Source organism: Chenopodium quinoa, unplaced genomic scaffold (assembly GCF_001683475.1).
Source record: "Chenopodium quinoa cultivar QQ74 unplaced genomic scaffold, ASM168347v1, whole genome shotgun sequence".
NCBI lineage: Eukaryota > Viridiplantae > Streptophyta > Magnoliopsida > Caryophyllales > Amaranthaceae > Chenopodium > Chenopodium quinoa.
The window spans coordinates 3179784-3196530 of record NW_018743593.1 but is presented as its reverse complement, the minus strand read 5'-3'; the positions used below and the strand labels follow the sequence as shown (position 1 = coordinate 3196530).

The window sequence follows — 16747 nt, the reverse complement described above, 5'->3', positions numbered from 1 at the left end:
TTCAAGTCAATCAACCAACTCCACTTGAAACCAACCACACAGCCGTCCAGGGGCAAGGACAGCCGAACTATTGATTAGTTAGGCAAAAATGAAAAATCGCCGCATGCTTTTGATAAGTTGGGCAAAAATGAAAAATGAAAAATTAAAAATTCAAATGCAAAATGATCAAAACCGACTCAGTCGGTGCATTTCATAAAAGTCCACCCAACCAAGCGGCTGTAGTGGATCAAATGTTAACCAGACCCCGTCCGGGAGAAAGAAATTGTTAATTAACTCGGCTCCTTAGCCGGTAAATACAAGGATACTCGGCACGCAGGCCGGAAAAAGCAAGTTTTGGCATACAACCGCTGAATAAAAGAAAAAACAAAAAAGCAGAGATTGGCATACTGCCGCTGAATGGTCACTTCTGGCCTGTAGACGGTGCCTCCTGGTCCTCCTCCTTCTCCTCATCATCTGAGGGTATCTCTTGTGCTTCACCAAGACCAGGAAGCTTAGGCACGGACGGCTCGTTGTTGGAGTTGACCCAGGCTTCGAAAGAGGCAGGCTCTGGCTCACCTTATTCTCTCAAGTACACCACGTACTCGGCATAGATGTGCGCCAGTGCCTAGATACTGTAATCCGCATCTGGGTACAAGGCAGCCCAGGCAATTTTCATACGGGTGTCATTGTCAGCATCACTCTCAGCAACAAGGCGGTTTTGCTCCGCCTCCAGGGTTGCTGCAAAGTTTATCTGAGCCTGAGTAGCCTCCTTATCCAGCCTCTGAACCTTGGTCTTCAGTTTGGTGTTCTCTTCGGAAACACCTTTAAGTGTGCCAAGGTCCGTCTGGGCCTTCTTGAGCGCCTCATCAGCCTTTTTGGCGCTCTCGTCCGCCTTCTTCTGGGCCTCCTCCGCCTCCTTCTTAGCCGTCTCAGCATCCGTCGCCCGCTGATTGGCCGTCTTCAGATCTGACTCCAGCTGCTGGATTCTAGACGCCTGTGTCATAATTATTGCTTTAGTTTCAAGTTCATTTACGATAGTCGAGTGTAAAGCAATATTATCAGCGTCTATGGAGGACTTCTTGGCCCTTTTTACCTCTTCCCGTGTGCGGGAATAAGGACGTTTGAGCTCGTCCACCCGCAGCATGGCCTGCAAAAAGTCAGGCGGTATAAGTATTGCAGGCGGGATAAAACACTTGGAAAAAATAAAATTGAATTGACAAGTTTCTTACCTCAGCCAGAAGGGATAGAATGCGTTCAAGATTGAACGTCTCTATCCCAGGGATATTGTCCTTATCCCTCTTTCGGACGGCTTCCAGCATGGCCTTGGCATGCTTCTGGACGTCTGGCCAGCGGGGAGATTGATCTGCACCACAATCAATACGTGATGAGTGCGAAACTAAGGCAGCACCTATTTGTTGCCGGCCGTATGAAGATGACGTCTGTTGAGAGTGGGATTTCACCCGCAAAGGCCACCCCAGCTCAAGCGGGGATTCAAAAGGGTTCTTACCTTCAGAGCCAGCCAAGCGGGAACCGCTTGCAGGCGTGGTAAACCCCGCGGCTGCTGATAAGGGGTTGACAAGATCAAGGCACACGCTGCCGCCTATCTTCTCGAGTCGCCCCGCTATCCGCATCTGCTGATTCCCGGCTGAGGCGCCAGGAGTTGATGCAGAGGGGTCTCCTCCCTAGCCCGTTTGAGTTGCTTCTCAAACGACTTTCCAACCTCTCCTCCCTGCAAAAATAACCAAAGTTACGGTTAGCATCCGGGAAAAATGATTTTAAAAGATCAACTTATGAAAGGGTCAGGCGTTTGTTACCTTGGCTTTGACCTCAGCCGCAGCTTTCTCCGCAAGATCTTTGCGGATGGTTGCAGAAGACCGCTTGGGAGTTTTCTCCGACTGCAACATGTTTAATTCTTCTTCTGCAAAAAGAAAAAATTGGTCAATATCATAAATCAATTTCGATAGAAAAATACTACAGACGGATATCAACTCAGGCGCATACGTTTGGTAAACATGTGCCCTAGCCCGCAGGCGGCTAGGAAACACTCGTCCCTGATCCAGGCGCTCTTGGGAATCCAGTTCTTGGGGACTTTTATTGTTTCCCCGGTTGACAGAGTTGCGTCTGTGAGGCCGAAAAAGTCTGCCTCAATTATCTTGTCAAAATCTTCCTCTGGGATCCGGGGAAGAGCGCACTTCCTGCCCAACAAGTCGGGCTTCTTATTGTACAGACGGAATTCATAACTTTCCTGTCTGGTTGGGGCTGACATCAGGTAGAACCTGTGCTTCCAGCCATCGAACTTTGAGACCTTGTCCAAGGTCATCATATATTGAGGCTGCGTGGTTAGAGTGTACCACACTATCCAGCCGCCTGGGCTTCTGCTAAGATAATGCATACTAGCAAAAGCCTCCCAGCCGAGGTTAAGCCCCTGAAACTCGCAGGTGGCAACATACCCTAGAATGTTTGTCCAAGAGTTGGGGGTAAGTTGCCAGACTCCAAGGCCGTAGCCTCTTAAAATTGTCTTCACCGCCTGGTGAAGGGGGAAGCGAAGGCCAGCCTTGAACGCCGCCTCATAACAGCCGAAATAGCTGTTGGCGTTCTGTTGATCGTCCCCCCAGGCGATGGTGCCATTCTCAGGCGGCACCCGGATTCTATACCCGTCTCCTAGCGGGTGTATTTGGGTAAAATTCTTTAAGTTCTCCTCCATTTGGATCCGGTCTTTGGAGGAGACGTGGATGCTGAAGGGATCATCCTTCTCGTTCCACTTTTTCCTTTCTTCCTCCTCGCTATCTGGAAGCGGGGGTAAATCGTCACTACTCTCAGAGGTAGAGGCGGAGCTGTCGCTCTCCGTCTCCTCCTCACTTTGACCTAAGGGGGCAGAGACGGCCTCGTCGCCGCCTTGGTCGCACTCTTCCAAGAAAGAGTCAGCAGGGGTTGAAGGGGCGCGCGGAGGGGATCTCTCCAGAGCCGTCTGGTCACCCTGACCGGACGTTTCTCCCTCAGGCGTTTGGCCGCCTGAGCCTTCGCTCTTGTAATTTGGATCAGTCGCTGTCTGCTTTATCCGAGCCATTGTGTCCTGCACAGACACGTAACTGGTCGGAATCTGAGGCAAAGGGTGGTCCCAACACCCCGAGACGACACTCCCAGTCCTAGACTCAGCTGTCCCTGGTGACCGGCTGGACTCTAACCTAGGTTGTGCCGTGTGTGTTGGTGATGCATCCATTTATTGCAAGAAATATGTACAAGCGGTGAAAAAAGAAAATGAGCTGAGAGAGGCAGAGACGGTACCTTTTGAATAGATATCTGAAACTAGGCGGGTCCGGCTGGGTCTCTGGAAGATGAGCTTTCTTGCTTGCGCCTGTGCTCTCTCAAAGTTCTCTCTAGAAATTTTTTTGTAAACGTACCAAAATTATGAGGGTAAACGGCTATATATAGAGGGTAAAAACGGGGGCATTTCCGTAATTTACCCGGAAGGTGAACAGTTACTCTTTAATGGTAAAATTACCGCCAATCGGAGCGTGACACATGTCACAGATGCCACGTGGCGTGCCACGTCACATATGTGAGGGGCAAATGTTTAGGGTAATTTTATCCCGCCACGTGGTCCAATCAGAGGACGGCACGTGTCAGCCTCAGGATGGCCCAAAGTGGACCAATCTCTGCTTGACACGTGTCGCTCCAGAAAATAAGAGAAAAAGGGCGGCCTTCAGGCCCAAATCCCGAGAAAGCCGCAAAGCGGCGCAACCCACCACTGATTAGGGTACAGTGACCTAATCAGGGGCACAAATCCCAAAGACCCTATAAATAGGGAGATGACCCTCTTTTTGGGGGCACGCTTTGATCATTTATTACACATTTACTCTTTGATAGAGACATCCTGAGCTTGGAATCCGAGCAGATCCCTACCTAAATTTCCGCACCTTTTTCTCCCTTTAAGTTTCTAACTTGTGCGTCGGAGGCGGAGCACCATCCATCTGGTGTCTCCGTTTGTTTTGCAGGTACATCTCACCCCGTATCAGTCTTCGTGTTGTAACTCTCCCGAGGGACAAAAACACCCAAAACACTAATTACACTGATTTACGCGTGTTTTTGTCATGAATTCCTAATTTTATACAATTTTCAAATGTGTATTTAATGCTTATATATAGCCCTTAGGGCTACATATAGCATTACCCTAAAATTAAATCATAACAAAATCGTTTTTTTTTTTTAAAAAAAATAAAAATAAAAATAAAATTATACTTTTTTTTTTTTTTTTCTCATCATTGAAAGAATTGAGACGAAATCATAAAATGAAGACGACATTTGAATTCATGTCTTCCTCCCAATTCCAACGATTTTCCAATAAAGATATTTTACGTTCATCCACAAAGTAAGGATTGCATGTGAAAGTCAAAAGGACTACATAAAAAGAAAATTTAGTCGAATAAATACATAAAGAATTAATATTAAAAAAAAAAATCAATACATAGAAAACAAGAGCATAATAAAATTTCCCGTCAAAATTTAATTTTTTTTTTCTTTTAATTCCAAAGCATCACGTTTACTAACTTATTTCAATAATTAAAATTCATGGCTAATACAATTATTATGGTGATTGTATTTTCATAAATTATATAATATGAAAGCTGTGCAAAAAAGTAGTATAAACAAAACAAAAGTAATAAAGAAATAAGAAATGTCTTACTTTTGATTTAGAGAGATTAGTCAGCCTAATAAGATGATCTTTAACTTTGAGAGAAATATGAGAGGATTGAGCAAAAGAAGAAGAACGAAAAACAAAATTATAGAGCATTAAAATTACTTTTTATTTTTATATACAAAAATAATTACTGAATTTAATGCCTTAAGTTTCCAATTATCTCTTCTTTATTGGGTATTTACTGATTCTTATAAATATGTTAATTTCTAAGTGTAACATTAGATTGATTCATTACCAAAAGTGTGATGATATATTTCCCACAATTATTATTTTCTTAGCTGTTTATATTAAATACTAATGAATAACGGTATCTTCAAGCACTTATTTGCGTTTGTAATTGTTGTCAATGCAATTTGCAAGTTAAGTAGAATTAGTGAAGTTTTGTATATTTAATTAAATTATTTTGCACCAAAAAAATTAAATTATTAAATTTTAAAATGCAATGGAATTATTTTAAAAAGTATATAAAGTACTTAGCTTCTCATCAGTGTACTTTTTTGAGCAATGTGGAGAAAATATAGCTAATACTTCATAATTTAGAGATTTTGAAAAAAGAAAATGTATAATAAGAAAAGGAAAGAAGCTAAAAATTAAAGGATTTACTTTATGGGAATAATGATGCATCAACAATGATATGCTTCTAAAAGTGTCATATTGTGATAGATTTTTCAAAGGAGTCAAAAATTTAGAGATCAAACATAATTGGGTGAATCATAATACATATAGTGAATCATCTATGATATGTTTAATTGTATGTATTGACGTAAATCCTAGAGATTTGAAAACAATCAAGGAAGATGATTAAGAAATGAAAACATATCCACCAGTGTGTGGTTCCTACATGTGTTTGTACCGTGCATTATACAGACGTTTTGCGAAAAGAACATATTATATAAATGTAAAGAACATACAGTTGTAGTGAAAAGAACATACTATTAGAATCTAATGAACCTATACCTAAAGCAAAAAGAACATATTTGTACCAAAAAAGAATGAAAAAAACATATATTATATCCATGTTATTGGATTGTCAGAGTAATGTACTTTTATTTGTGATATAATATTCATTGATAATTGTGAAATGTTATTTGAATTTTGTCTTTAAATTATGATGGACACATATAAATAATGTTCATTACATAATAGTATTATTATGTTCATTATTAATAATACAGATATTCTTTAGATAAAAAAAAAAAAAAAAAAAAAAAAGGATGTTCTTTACAAAACAGCTATATGTTCTTTACAAAATAGCTACATGTGCTTACAAAAACAGACACATGTTCTTTCCACATTTTTTTTTTGTACCAAGCAAGGTATAGACGGCTATACTTTAAAATTTTCACATATTCACATAGGGCTTGTTCTCTTTAGCTTATTTTCACTTCGGTTCAGTTCAGTCCAGTTCAACTCCAATAAGTTTAATTCAGTTCAATTCAGTTCTTAATTTCCTTCTCTCATAAAATGTTCAGTTTAATTCAGCTCCAATAAGTTCATTTCAATTCAATTCCTTTCAACTCAATTCAGTAAATCATAAGAGGCCCATAGTAGTTTTGCAATTCATACAGAGTGACGCATCTCAATCCTATTCCTTTAACTTTATCATTATTTTTTATTTTTTTATGCATTTAAAAATGTTCAAATTGTGTTATAGCATCTTAAAAAATTAAAAAAATTATATTACCACAAAAAAAACCTAGAAGTTGGATGTTTCCACCACTTCATTCGTTCATTAATCCATTAATGGTGTCCATTCTTTTCCATTTCCCCTTTAAGAAGGTATTGCGTCAGTCCATCGGATTTTTGATATTCTCTATTGGCTATATGATATCATGGCTAAATATCATATAATGTGATAGAGTATAAAACATATTCCTGGGCCTCAACCATAAGCTTAAACTTTTGGCTGATTAGTCCACTAACACATTATCGGAGTCAACGTGATATAAAGGTCACGGGTTCAAATCTCATCCACCCCTCTTTCAAAGTAGAATTAATTTTCGCCAGGTATGAGTGGGCTTGTGTTGCATCCATATTTTAAGCCTCCATGGGATGGGCAGTGATAGAGTATAAAACATATTCCTAGGCCTGAACCATAAACTTAAGCTTTTGGTTGAGATGATCCACTAACATAAAGGATATCCCTGACACAATCATAAATGATCTCATATAGCCAATGAAGATATCATCTAACCAACAAAGGATATCATAGAAACAATCATAAATGATATCATGTAGCCAATAGAGGATATCATCCAGCCATGAATACAACCAATAGAGGATATCATCTAGCCAGTAAAAGGATATCATATAGATCAATAGAGGATATTATCCAATCAATAAACAATATCATAGATATAATCATAAATGATATCATATAGCCAACAGAGGATATCATCAAGCCATGAATACAACCAATAGAGGATATCATCTAACCTCTAGATAAGAATATTATAAACACAACCATAAATGATACTCTATCCGTCCCTACTTATTGAAGTCCCTTATAGGCAATTTTCACGGGAATTAATAAACATAAATAAGAATAATAAAAGTTATTGAAAAGGTAAATTTATATTGGGTATGCAAAAAAGTAGAGAGATAAATTAATAAAAAGTATATGGAAAAACAAAATTTACATGGGAAAGTTAAATTTGCACAAATATTGTTGTAAATTGGAGCGAATTTTGATGAAAATTTAATATTAATGGTTATTGGAAAAGGCAAATGGGGTGAACATTCAAAGACTAAAATTTGGCCAAAAGGGACTATCAATAAGGGATGAAGGGAGTATCATATAGGGGATATAGCTAATAGAAGATATCATCCAGCCAACAGATGATATCATCCAAGCAGTAAATGATATGTATAAATGATTAGAGGATATAAATTATTTCTTGGAAAACATGTATAACTTGTTTAAGGATATGTATAATTTATTTGATGATATGTATAATAATGGCGGAACCTCCATTGAAGAGCTCGTACTAAAGGTCATGGGTATAATATAACTTGATCATTTCTCAACCAAAATACATGCATTTTTCATCAAAATGCTCACAAATCAACATACAATCATATGGGACAAGCAATTTCAACAATTATACATCACATAAGAAAGTTTCAATTCGACTTTTTGGGGCATTTTTTTGAAAAATGCCAGAATCAAACTTTCTCTCTCTTCTGCCATGAATGACCTCGCTTCTCTCCTTCGCCATTGATGTCATCATCGTCATTGTTGCCTACAGGGGGGAAGGAGATCCACCATTGATGTCATCTTCGTCATCGTCATCTCCTCCGCCGCACAAACTATTTGGTCAGACTTGACTGACCCAATAGTTTGTGTTCCCTTTTTTATGATTATATACCTTTTTTTAACATACCTTCCATGAATGACCTCGCTTCTCTCCTTCACCATTGATGTCATCATCGTCATTGTCGCCTACAGGGGGGATGGAGATCCACCATTGATGTCATCTTTGTCATCGTCATCTCCTCCGCCGCACAAACTATTTGGTCAGACTTGACTGACCTAATAGTTTGTGTTCCCTTTTTATGATTATATACCTTTTTTTAACATACCTATTACTTCATCACCTTCATATATGTATGCAATTCATTCCTTCTAGCTTTAAGCCCCTTCCCCTCTTTAACATTTGATGACAGGGATTTAGCTTGTAATTGTTTGTAATAAGATTTTTACAAACTTAGTGAAATAATTAATTGATCTTGTTATTTGAGTTTAACTTCGCCAATATCAATGGTTGTAAATAGGGATTTTCTTGCAATTTCAATAATTTTATAGCTACTAGCTTGACCATTGGAGATATAAAACTCAATTAGCTGGAGCTTTGCCTAACTAATTTGCTTGAAAATTAAACTTACCAAAATATAATGATAATTAGTTTAAAAGCTTATATAGCATGGCAAACGTTAAAGTTGCTCAAGAATAGTACAAACAATTGGCAAATAATAAATGCGATAACAAGTCAACAAAACATAAACTATTTGAAAATGGACATGAATAGTAAATTCTTTTACATGATTGAAGCAAATTCCTCCTACATGCAAGAACTTCACTATCATGTACATAAAAAGATGGACCTACCAAATTTATCTCCCCGGATTTGTTGCAATTGAAAATACACTTCAATACCAAATTATTTTGCCACTTGTATGTCTCATTACATTCAATCTAGCTAACAATTAAGAATTGTGGGTTATGTATCATTTTCATCTTCCTCTAGATTTCTATCCATTATTTTTAAATTAAACCTATAGTTTTAAATCATTCCACCGCCCACAGCAAGCTTCTTCCCTACTAATTAAGCAATGTCACAATCACTCCAAATACTTGGATACAAATATTTTTTGAACCTAGTGTAACAAAACTAATTAATTAATTTCAATAATGTTACAACCTCTTTGATTTATTTTTATGTATGTGGGACAATATTTTACCGTTGATGTCCCCCTATCCCCACGTGTCATCATCTTAGATTGTGACTTGACTACTTGCATTTCAATGAGCTCAATCAATTAACCCCTTCTATCATGCATCCTTAAAAGAAATTTTTACAAAAACTCAAAAATAAAATAAAATTGAAAAGATAATTATTGATCCAATATTTGAATTTTTTCAACAAGTCGTTTTCATTTCATGCAATTATATATAGGAACTTTTAATCTTTTACCGCATGCTCCATCCACTTTAGTTTTCTTGCACCTAAGGATATTATAGAGTTGGTGAATAAAGCAACAATTTGTAAAAAAAAATTTGATAAATAAAAAATTATATTCCTTTTTTAAGTTAAGTTGGTTTGCAACTTTCATTCGTTTTCGATTTTATTTCAACCCTTTAGTGTAAAAGACAAAATAAATTGGTTTCTAATATATTAGGTTATTCTAAGATTATTGATAGATTATGTACAAATAAATCCAAGCTTGATTCATATGCACAAATTACTCCTTTTGTTTTCTCTTGAAATAGAATGAAAGAAGGGCCAATTGAAAAGTTTTTTTTTTTTTTTTTGGACAAATGTTAGAAAAAAAGGGTCGGTCCATGCATGTCTAACATTTTATATTTACATTACAAATTTAAAATACTTTTGCATTACTATTTTTTTAGATTAAATTGAATTTAAAATGATTTACATCAACTTTATTTTTCTTTACAATTATTAGGATATGTATTGTTATTATAACATAGTATGGAGTAAGAAAGAGTAACAAAAAACAAGAATAACATACAGATTTACCTGGTTCACTAATAATGAGACAACTAAAATCTATGATTACGGTAGATAATTTATTTAAATGTATTGAGATTCATTCCAGGCATATTCAAACAAATATTACACCAAGATTTAACGACTTTTATGAAATAATGACAACAAAATTACAACCTCTGGTCATATTAAGGAGTATACATTTTTGCAAGACGAATTTTATATATTCAAGCCATTGATTTGTATTATAGTACTATAATAGTAAGACGTTATAATATGGTGGCCTCCAAATATTAAAAAGCTAGGGTGTATCCCAAAACCCAACAAAGAAGGTGTTAACAGTAACATGCAACAAGCAAGTACATAAAATATAATCAATTAGGACGTAAAACAAGATTATAATGTGCTTTCTTAACTAAATTACACATGATTAGGTGAGGTCTCACACCAACTTTGACATTGCGGCATTATTCTAGGAATACACAAAATCTATTCACAGTATTTTTCTTTTCTTTAAATCAATTCTATGGTAGGAAAAAAGCAGACAACTAGGTTATTGTATTGCTAATGCTAAGTTGTGATCCAAAAATGTATGGATTATTCGATTTTTTTTTTTTTTTGACACAAATTAGGTATTAGTTGAAATAGAAAGATCACTTTGTAAAATTTAAAATAAAATAAAATAAAAACCTCAATCCCAAAATATCGTACTCTTAAGAGTGAGGCAAGTGGTTAGAGCTTCCTTCCCGGTTGCAGAGATTTTGGGATTGATTATCATTTTCTACTCTTGTGGCTCTCTAAGCACCAAAAAAGATATCCTACTCCTTTATGGGCAATGTTTGTATACCTGTCTTTTTTTTATTGTTTTTTTTTTTTTGAAGGGATTCTGTATACCTATCTTGTATACACTTATTAATAGAGTTATTAATATATGAACTATAGACAAGATCAGTCATTTTAAACCATTTATATACCTAAAAAAATAATAAACTTTTGCATACACCCGGTTACAATAATATAAGTGTACATTGAACAATATTAGGGTAACTATTTGATCATTTGAATAATTTTAAATTCAGTATGATTTTATTGTTGAAAGACAATGGGATAAGTTTTATAAGGGTATTATAATTACTTTAATTGAAAATTTCATCATACACCCAGGTGTACCATGAGCATTGTACACCCGGTCAAAATACATTTGTTATAAAAACGCGGAAAGAACATTATTGTATACAAATACAAAGTACACCGGAAAAAAAAAATCAAAACAATTCTCCTCTTGATTTAAAAGATTGATTTGTTATTTTTATTCCTTGATTCATTATTAACATTCCATATTACTTTTACTTTTTTTTTTCTTTTTTTTTTTTTTTTTGGCAGAACATTCCATATTACTTTTGATAAACAAATTTTCATTTTTTTTGTTAAGGGAAAGAAATTGGGTTTATAGAGAGAGAAATTATGGTAACTTTTGAATTTCAAAGTGATTTAATGTTATTTCGGAGTTGATTTTATCGTTTTGATTAATCATTTAATTGAAAGATCGATGTAATTGACAAATTTGTTATTGAGAGAAAAGACATTTTTAAATATTTTTTGTTATCAATTTTTATGTTTTGGTGTTATTTTCTAAGGTTGAAAATGATGTTCTTCCTATTTTGATGAATATTCTTTTATCGGTTTTTTAATTGCAATGAAATATGTTTTTTTTTAAGTTGATCAATATATTCTTTGAGTCTAAATTATAAATTCTTTACAATACAAACAATGTTCTTTAAGGTAATATATATTAATCATGTTCTTTGGTTATAATAATACAAATTATGTTCTTTGGGTATAATAATACAAATTTTGTTCTTTTTACTCATATAATATGATCTTATATTTTGAATTTCGAGTTTTTGAAATTTAAGAAAAAATTTTGAATTATATTTGTGTAAAATTTATTTTAGATAGAGAAATTTTTGAAATCTGAATATTTTCTGATTCAAATGTAATATTTTGAAACGATTTGACATTAAATTATTGGTAAAACTCAATTCATAATTATGTTTTACCTTTTTGATAATAAGTATCTCATAATATATCGTGTTCATTGTATTTCAGTGATATGTTCTTCTATAAATTCATGATATACTTTATAAGTATTTTCTTTCCGCTTTAATTTGGGTGTACCATGCGCATGTAGTAGTATGGTACACCCGGGTGTACAAACCACCAATTGACTTTAATCACTAAGATTTAATTTTATAGATGAGGTTACTATACTCCCTCCGTCCCTAAATTACATTCCTACTTCTAGCATTTATTCCTCACACAATAGAGAGAAGTACGAATATAATTTAGGGACGGAGGGAAGTATTAAACTAATATTTGTTGATCAAACTGATTTTATAGATGAGATTTTTTTCCCATAACGAGCATTTTTAATAAGAGTAATGATATATATAGCCCTTATGGCTATTTATAAGCATTACATATACTTCCCAAAATGGAATTAAGTTGATAATTCATGACAAAATCACGCGCAGATCAGCGTTATTAATGTTAATCTTTCCTATGGAGGATCCTTTTTGAGCTTTTTATACATAGCCCTAAGGGTTATGTTTATCAATTTTCTTTTAATAAATACCCTTTGCATTTAACATACTCTTTATTAGAAAATCTTAAACTAAGCATAATACTGTATGTAATACTAATTATAAGGATGCGACAATGTATTGGATCGATGAACCAATAATGTTAAATTAACAATTTTCAATAAGTCATTTTTTTTTTTTTTGACAACGGTTTAAATAAAATAAAGGTATTACAAACTAAGAGCACTATTAGCTCCTCTATTACAACGAGAATACATTAAATTAAAGTACTTCCACAATTGATCTTGTTGGTTTGAAAAATCTGCCATTATCCTTTGAGCATGCAATGAGGAACACACCTTTCTGATTATGTATTCCACATTCTCTTGAACTTGGAGAATGCATTGGAGGACGCCGAACAAACAAATTCTGGCATACATATTTACGAGTTGAAAAGGACACCGAGTGCCTATATCAATAAGTAAATGGGGTAGGAAAACATAGCGATTAGGGCGTAACAACACACATTGAATCACCCTTACAAGTGATTCGATACCCTTAAGTGTGGGTACCATTGATCTTTTCTCAAGGAAAGAGACCATTGACATATTATAAACCTCCAAAATAACCTTTCGGAGGCCCCCAAACATTTCATTTTGGGGAGCAGTGTTAAGATAGACATTTTTCAAAGTAATAGATTGAAAATCCACTACTAAGCTGAAACAAAGGACATCAAGGGACAACCTTTTGAAACTCTTTCGACTGAGAAAATCCAGAGGAAACAACAAACCCTAACCAACCATATGAACCAAACCATACCATAACAATGGCAAATTCCCCACGAAACCAAACCTCGCATAACCAAAATTCTAAACAGGAGCAGGACACACCCCTTTAAACCCACAATTAAACTTGACAAACCCCAATTAGAACAAAGAGAACCGCATCTCATAGCATCAAACTCATAGCAAAGACCCATAGAAGCAAGGAAAACTAAAATTAAACCAAAAAAAGCCATTAAATAAGCAAGAAACCAACCAACAGTCACCAGCCTCCGATTACCGCCGCCTTTACCGTGAAGGTCAAACTGGACTAACATCACCGGCGGCAAGACAACCAAGAGACAAACCCGAAATGGTGACATAAACAGAAAATGGGCAGAGGAAATTAAAGGAACGAGAATAAATCCCAACGCAAGAAAACGAACAAACCCTAACTCTAACTTTACCTTTACCAACTCGATCTTTTCGATCACACGAAGTCGGCGGCGTTAGAGCTAGCCTACTCTAACTTTACCTTTACCAACTCGATCTTTTCGATCACACGAAGTCGGCGGCGTTAGAGCTAGCCTTCGAATCTTGTTTCGTCAAACGAAACTTTAAACCCAATTGAAAAACGACCTTCTTACCCTCGAGTACCCAAATCACAAAGCTACTAGAACTTTAAAACTGAAAACTGAGGAAACCACCTTGAGAACTTCCAGCGATAAGAGGTTAAATACTAAGCGGAGTTTGAAGCCCGCTGGGAGCCTGGTCCCACTTCACCTTCAACGCTGGAACACGAGCAAAGAAAAGCTTAATACATAGAAGAGGAACCCGCCGGAGAACCGGCCGCGGCGCCGGAACTCCGGGGAGTTCTAGGTTTCAGGAGGGTTTTCTTTTTAGAGGAGAGAGAACAGAGTATTTCAATCTTTTGTTGTTCGAGAGAGTTGGACGAAGATTTTTTAAGTCAATATAGTTTATTAAACGAGTTTTGAGTTTTTCTTTTTCTTCTTTTTTTTTTAAAAAAAACTTTTGAGTTTTTCTAATAATTAACCTTGTTCATGAACATGAACATAAAATTAATGTTGTTCATAAACTTACATGAGCTACTAATATCTTTGTTCATTCAATAGCTCACGTAAATTTACGTTCAACCATTTATTATAATTAATTATTATACTACCTCCATTATAGGTTATGTGCAACGATTTGACATAAAGTAGAGAGGGAAAACGTATAATCGTTCGTTGCACATAATCTGTAACGGAGGTAGTAACACAAGTTTTGAAAATTGTTCATATTGGTCTTATTTATTAACCAAAAAAACAAACACAAACGAGCTTCAACCAATTATTCAGAGTATGTATCCGCTTAATTGGACCCCTACTTAGTTTTTTATTTATTTTATTTTATTTTTTTCGTTTTTTTAGTGAAATGACCCTTAGACTACATTATCTCACGACTAAACCAAAAATAAATAGAAAAAATTATAAAATTACATGGAAATATACTAATCCTTGAAAATAATTAAGACCTATAAATGGATATGTTATCTAGCATTTTTAGGCTATAAAAAGTTGAAGGGGGTAATATAGCAAAATATGATTTTTCTTTTGATTATACTTACTAAGGTCATCAACAACATATCATACATTCTTGAAAAGGTGTGACCAGGGGCGAAGTCGAGATTTTCAAGTCCCGGGGGCCGGACTTATTAGACAAAAGATTGATGGAAAAAATTAAAGTGTACTAATATTTTATTGTCACCAAAAAACATTAGTTAAATCGTACTCGATGATTTTTCATAGTAGCAAAATCATCAATCAAAGATTAAACACTAAAATCTACGACAATCTCTTTTTCTATGTATACAACCAAAACATCTCTAAGAAAATCATCTTCCTTTTTATTCCTTAGTTGAATTTTGACGATATTCATTGCAGAAAAGACCCTCTTCTTGTTGAATATTAACTTTTTGCAAAAAAAATTTGCCCTTGAAGTGGAACCCTCCTCTTGTTGATTATTAACTTTTTTTGAAAAAAAAATAAAAAATCTAGTGTTTTTTATTTCATGATTTAATCTATATCAAATACAAAAACTACAATTCTCAAATTAAGTAGAATATGACCCTAAAATTTGGTCCTAAATGTCATTCAATAAATTAAAAATTACCCAAAATTATTAAGTAAATAAACATATTAAGCAAATAAACAATTATTCACCCCCCTTCAAAAAAAAGTGAACTGATTTGGTATATTTATTGTTATAATTATGTTTTGAATATTATATATACTAATAATTTTAAGGGGGGCCATAAACTATAATATATGGGCAACAAATATGGGCCGGGGAGGCCGGGCCTCCACCAACCCCCCCCCCCCCTTCCCTTCGCCCTTGGGTGTGACTAGAAAGATATGATAATCCTATAAATGATACATCTCCCCTCATTAATAATTGTATATCAGATTTTCTATGGATTAATAATAATTTGGCCCCCTCTAAAACTGATGATGAGATGGTGAACTATCACTCGATTTCTTCTTAAATTTGTCTTCATATATCTATACAGTCTAGTCACTTCTCATTGCCCGATCTTTTATGAATGTAATCTCAATAATAGCATTTATATGTGATTATCTATAATGTTAGTGTGATGCACATATACTGATACCCATGTTATCATGTACCCCATGCATAGACATATGCTAGCTTTTTTTAAAAAAAATTACGGAGTATTTATTTATTTTAATAGAAAGCTAAGGTAAACACTCTAAATACCTTTCACATGAAACATAAAAGTCAATTATTTTTTTTAAAATAAAATTAAACAAATACTTTATTATGGATCTTGCTAACGACGTCCCTAGGACATTAGATGACCATTTAATATATTTTCTAATTTGGTACTGTGTTGATTTGAGAATGCATACCAAAATCACGCATCGATCAGTATAATAACTAATATTCAGTTTGTTTGATTTAATACTCTTATTTATCTTAACCAACACCCCCGAGCGTTCATTAGCTTTTTCCGTTTATTTTTATCGTTGTTGTTGCTATTATTGATTATATTATACTTGTACTTTACTCCCTCCGCCCCTAAATTACATTCCTACTTCTAGCATTTATTCCTCAAATAATAGAGAGAAGTAGAAATGCAATTTAGAAACGGAGGGAGTACTAAATAACTAGAAAAAGCTAATAGTTTAAGAAATTGGCAGTCACAATTTGGTGGATTTTTTTGCGGTGAATGGGGGTGATTCATTTAAACCTTAGTCAATTTTGCATAATTATTAACCATAGTTTTTCAAAATATGTAATTAACGTTAATTTTATTTATTATTTCCACTTTTAGTAATCTTATCTAACACTCTTGAAGCGTTCATTAGCTTTTTTCTTTTATTATTATTATTATTATTATTATTATTATTATTATTATTATTATTATTATATCTCAAAAACAAAAGTCATACAACCTACAATAAATTATGATTATTA

At 34.6% G+C, this 16747-nt stretch overlaps 1 long non-coding RNA gene across 1 annotated transcript; it reads right to left on the bottom strand.

Annotated features, from left to right (window-relative positions):
* Positions 1 to 12627: 12627 nt before the first annotated feature.
* On the bottom strand, positions 12628 to 14386 carry LOC110682803. The gene is made up of 2 exons (XR_002503480.1): positions 13785 to 14386; positions 12628 to 13716 (listed from the first exon to the last, which is right to left on the bottom strand). It is a non-coding gene; the product is annotated as an uncharacterized LOC110682803 (long non-coding RNA).
* Positions 14387 to 16747: the final 2361 nt, after the last annotated feature.